Source organism: Heterocephalus glaber, unplaced genomic scaffold (assembly GCF_053883595.1).
Source record: "Heterocephalus glaber isolate CG9 unplaced genomic scaffold, H.glaber_assembly_v1.0 deba00001778, whole genome shotgun sequence".
In the NCBI taxonomy this organism is placed as follows: Eukaryota; Metazoa; Chordata; class Mammalia; order Rodentia; family Bathyergidae; genus Heterocephalus; species Heterocephalus glaber.
In genome coordinates, this window is record NW_028258465.1 from 829,461 (window position 1) to 835,460 (window position 6,000).

Genomic DNA, 6,000 nt, shown 5'->3' on the forward strand with positions numbered 1-6,000 from the left:
TTTATTGTGCCATCCTCTGTGGAGATCCCTTCTTCGAAATGTTATCTGTTCCAGCTGCAGAGTCTCATTTGTTGGAGGAGTCGTCTGTGATTCAAGGGCTTCTCCAACATTATCTTCATCAGTGTCATGATTTCCTACACACATTGCAAGATTTGCCATTTCACATTATAATCACTTGCCCTGATTTGGCATTGATTTGCACTGATTTGGCATGGCATTGTTGGATATTGTATCATCAGCTGGATGATTGCACACATTAGAGACATTAGACACTAGAGACATGGGGGGTGAGGTGGACAAAAGACAAATGTTCTCTAAACAAGAAGAAAGGCTTGTTTACGAGTTTATTTTTTAAAAAACTAGTTTTGACTAGCAAAAATAATATATCAAACAAATTATTGTATAACAAATGAGCCTGCAGCTCAGTGGCTTCAGCAGCAGTAGTTTTCCTTACTCATGATTCTGAGATTGGTGTGGCAGGGCTCTGCTGGTTGAGTTATCTCCACTCAGCAGGTTCATTCTGCTGTAGTTTGGAATGGGGACCCAACATGGCCGCATTCAGGTCTGCTTCCTCTGCTGGGCTGACTCCGCCATCTGTTACCCTCCAGGAACTCTCCACTTGATCTTTCTAGTAGGGAAATCAGACTTTATAGACTGCGTCAGGATTCCAAGGGACTAGAAGCAGGAGCTCTTAAGGGTAGATCCTGGAAATCTTTGGTTCTCCCCTCCACCACATTCTATGGTCATTTCCATTCTATTCCCTTTCCCCTCTCATTGGAGGTAATCATTTTTGTGGATTTAGAGTATGTCCTTTGGAAATTATATGTAGAAGTGAACGACTCATTAGTGCATATTTTGACATTGTGTTGCATCTGGCTTTGCTGAACAGCCCTATCATCATGGGAACTCTGAGGAGCGATGTAACAGGGGCCCTCCTGCCCTGTAGAAGGTTGGAACTGAGAAATAGACTGTGATGCAAACTTGAAGGGCAGCAAGCTTCAATCCTTTAGCTGGCCACCAGCCACGTTATTATTACTTCCAGTATTAAGTCCTATAAGCAGAGGTCACTTGAGGAAAACATCTGCTTTATGACTGGCTGGGGCCCTTGTCCAAAGACCTATGTGGTTTCCTATTGTGAACCACAGAGGCTTCTTTAAGTGTTTACTATAATTCTTAAACCAGAGGTGGTTCAATGGCCCACACAGTAAACCTGGCATTCTTGATCTTTCTACACAACAGTGATAGGAATCCTGGGATGATGAGCCTGAAGAAAAGAAAGTCCTTGTTCCCGGTAGCTAAAAGAGCCAAGCTAGCTGCTCCATACGTGCTTTCCTCTGGGCTGCTGTACTGGTGTTCAAAAGCCTTTGGAAGCCTGGGTTGAGTAAGAAGTAGTCCTAGGGTTCTACGAGTATTTTAACCACACGAGGAGAAAGAAAAACAATATAATGATACATCCACTTGTTTTATGTCACTAAGTTTTGGAGTAGTTTATGCTCTGCAACAGATATCTGGGAACATGTAATTTGCCATGAAAGTGCCACTCTTTAAGAATTATCATTAACAGTATATAGATTTATGCCCAGAACTCCTCTAATACTTTTTATACTCACTATCCTTCCTAAAATTTAACTCTTAAGACAACTTTATAAAACCAAGGGTTTTGTGTAATTACTCTTATACCTTAATAAAAATTTAACTCTAGGCTTAATATGAAAGGTGGTAGGAGAAAAGCGCACTGCCAAGGTAAAATGGATTGGGCAGAGAGGCAGGCAGAGATCACACTGAACCCCACCTTAGTTGCACCCGGAAGTGGGTGCCTAAAGCCTGAAGTTGCCGTCTTTTCCGTATCCCCTCTGAGATAATGGGGAAGAACAGTGCTCACTTTCACAAGAAATGTTTGGGAGGAAAATCATATGAATCTGTGATTCTAATCTCTGACAGCCCAAGTCCCTGTGGCAGTTTATCAGTGATGTTCGTGGAGCAGCGTACTAGGAACTCCTGTGTAGCTGAGTGATGAAGCAGCAATCAGTCATATATAGTGTTCACACACAAGGTAAATTCTGTTCACTCCCCGTGTACTGCCGCCCAGGAAACTCCAGGAATATTGGAAGTTTAGAAGGACTTGCATTTTCTGGTCTCTTCTGGTTCTTGGGTGCATGTTTCCTCATCTGCCATTTCTGGACTTCTCCATGTCTGCCCAGGTGGAAACCCCAGCTCCTTTTTAAGCATCACACAATCCACTTGCACAAGTATTTGTCAGTGTAGTAGATGTGAATGAAATGTCAGGTCACACTCAGGGTGATTTCTGACATTTTGAAGGTTTTTGTCTTCTATTTTCTCCTTACCTCCACTCTCTGGGTCATGAAGTGAAATTTTACTCAAATATTAGATGTTAGGTTTTATCCAGTACCCCAAGAAGATAGAGTTTCTTCCTTTCCTAAGATGAATTCTGGTGCTGGTTAAGATAAACAAACTCTTTTATACCTAGGGGTTTTTTCCCCCCAATACTACAGGGAGGGAAACAAGTTAGAACATTGCTCATTTATCATTCATTCAAACAAAAAAATATTATTGAGTATTGGATGTCAGGTATATAGCAGTGAACAAGAGACAAAGTCTCTGGTTTTATGAACTGTGGTGTGGGTACAGATAATAAATAAAAATAAAGTGTAATGACAAGCACTGATAAGTACGAGGGAGAAAAATAAAGTACAGGAAGGGCCAGAGAGTGACCAGCGTGCTGTTGTCGATAGGGTGGTCCAGGAAGTCCTCTCTGGACAGGGCCGTTTAAGCAGGCGCATAGCAGGAGGAGTCCGGAGGAGAGGAAGGGACTGCTGTAGCAATGTGATTTCAACATGGTGATGGCGTTTTACCTGAGAGTGTGTACGCTCACCTAAAGCTACACTTCCCAGACTCTCTGAAGTGTATTTGTTACTGAGTTCCGTTCAAGGGCTGTAAGAAGTGATGTGGTCTATTTCCAAATAGTGCCCTTCCAAGGATTAGATATATGCTCCAGTTGAGGCTCAGAAAAAATACCCCAAAGTGTGGTGCTTTGTTGTGCTTAGAGGCCTTAGGAGCTGCCTCAAAATCAGGATCCCTCTGGCCTTCCCTTCTTGCCTCCACCTCCAGTCACAGGGAAAGGCTTTCTGGAAAGTTCTCCTGACAGACTTGGCAGGATCCTCCTGAAGAACGTGATTGGTTTCAGTCTTTTTGCTGAAGTGTCATCACTGGAGAAGAGTCAGCTCATATTACATAAAAGGACTGATGTCATTAACACACCCGGACAGAACTTTGTCACACTCCACTGTCCCTTATTTCGACCCCACTCAGAAACACTTTCAACATGTTGTCTGTTTTGTGGGCAAGGGCTTTGTTCCAGGCCATTATATGTTATCTGAGCCCATTCAGGTTCCCTACCAAAATCATTGACTACTTTGCTAAAAGTTATCTACATGCCCCTTCGCCCTGTCTGCTGTGAGGAAGGGGTATAATAAAGGTTTCTGAACTGTGCTGAACAAGTGGGAAATCACTCCCATGATTTTTTTCCTGTGCTGTGATTTTTTTCCCTGTTGAATGTTACTAAATCTGTATTCCTTTTCTCCCATTTAACCTGTCTTTTTTAAAAATTAAGAATGAAAAAGGTGAAGTCACAACACGTCCAACAGAAATCCAGAGGATCATCAATACCTACTTTGAGAACCTCTACTCCCATAAAATGGAAAACACAGAAGAAATGGGCAGATTCCTACATACATACGAATTGCCAAAGTTAAATGAAGAAGAAATAGAAATTCTAAACACCCCAATTACAATGAGTGAAATTGAAAATGTAATAAAATATTTATCAACAAAGAAAAGCCCAGGTCTGGATGGATTCACTGCTGAATTTTACAAGACATTTAAAGAAGAACTAACGCCATTACTCTTTAAACTCATCAAGGAAATTGAAAGGGAAGCAATACTTCCAAATTCATTCCCGAAAGCAAGTGTTACTTTGATTCCATAACCTGTCTGTTGTCAGTTCTGTCAGCAAACGTTCAGAGGTCAGTGAGGAAGTTCCCATTCACACCTGTACTTCATAGATCACCACCCCTTTCCCCAATATTCTCTTAGGAGACAGAAAAGCTGACTGGGTGCAGAAATGGAAACTGGATGAGTGAAGATGGCAGCTCTTCCTGTTCGCTTCCTTTTGCCCTCATTTTGTGCCTCTCTCTCTCTCCCCCTTGGTAAGCGGAATAATAGTTAAGAGTGTTAACTATCAATCCAGATGTTCCAGGCTCAAATTCCAGCGAGGTTGTATGACCCTAGACAAATTGTGTTTCCTTTCTAGGTTCTAAGGTTCTTATTACCAAATGACAGCAAGAATAATAATAACCCTTATCTTATTGTCAGGAGTTGCTATGGGGACTCAACGAGTATGAATGACTGTGAAATGTCTGGACCAGTGGCTAGAACTTGGTAAGCAGCAGACCCGTTAGGCACATAAATAAATCCAAGCCCTTACATATATAATGATCTAGTTCAGCCTGCTGATTTTGCTGATGGGATTTCATCTTTTCTCAAAAATACATTGATGTCTTGTGCTGCCTATGCCATAGTCAAAACTAAGACTTCTCTGCTGGCCTTTGCTAGCTCAGTCATTCACAGAATACACCTTGGTACATCACCTTACCTCCAGATCAGTTGGCCAACTATTCTAAGTGAGCTGCTTCATGCTATGCCCAGACTTAGACTCTCAGACAGCATGAATGAAGTATAAATTAAGGTCTTTGTCCCAGTCTAGTCTTTGGGGAAAAGCAGAATTTATGCACAAGAAGCAATTACAAGACAATGCAAGGCAATGGCTAATAAAGTATCAGAGTTGCCCCCTTTCAGTCTCAGGAAACCCCTTAACACACAATTACCCTTAGCTTTTGGTTTTCTCCTTGCAGAGCCTGAAAGCAAACAGGAACTATGGAAAAGAGCTTTAAATTAAAAAGGGTCATCTAGTAGTAATGCATTTCTTATAATACAATGTTTTTCATGTCTCAAGATATGGTAAGACCTTGAAAAAACAATACTTTAAGGAAGTGGGAGGGTGTATGTCTGTTTTTCATGACCAAATTGATGTTTAGGGAAGTCTAAGGGTTTGGAGAGAATGCTGAGATGAGCATATTGATACAGCTCGCTTTTCCTTCCCTCACTAGATAGATTTTTCCACCTTCCTCAGTTTTCTTCTGTCTTCTGTTTATGAAATCTTAAATCTCTCTATGAAGGAGATTCTAGAGGTAGCTTTGGTCACATTTCTAAGTTTAGTAGGCCTTACTTTAAAATTGTTAATTTTGAGTTGTCTTTTGTGACTTTGTTTCTTAGGGTACTATGATGAATGAATGTCATTCAATTTTGACCTCTATTTCAAAAACAAACAGAAGAACCCACCTTAAATTAGACAAAAACAAAATTTCTTACCTTGTCTTAAAAGGAGGAAGTTATATTAATTTGAAAACTTTAGAGAAGGAAATTCCAAAACCATTTTGGTAACCAAGTCTGGTATTTGTCAGGAAGTTCTTCTTTATAGATAATTTAAATCCTTATCGTAATAACATAAAACCATTTCCTCCCATTCTGCTCTGTTTTTTGAGTTAATGAACATTCACATAATGGATTTCTATAAATTACCTATTAATCATCTTTCTGTAGTTTCTGTACATTCATGTTAAATTTTAGGCTCTGATTAAAGCCAGGCTGTTTCTGAATAAAACTCACTGATACAAATGTGCTTTATCAAAAATATTTTGGCAATGCAGCATGTTTCAACAGTAAAATATTTTTGCAGGCAAACACTGTCGCAAGAACATTTGCTTGGTGATTTACACCGAGAAGGTACTTGAACTATCTTGAATTATCTCTGAATGTTAAAAATGTGTGATTTCAAATTCCTCTCTTCCTCTCTCTGGGCTCACACTTGCTGGCTTCAAAGAAATGTTTTGTTAGTGGAAGCTATGGTATTATTCCAATCAA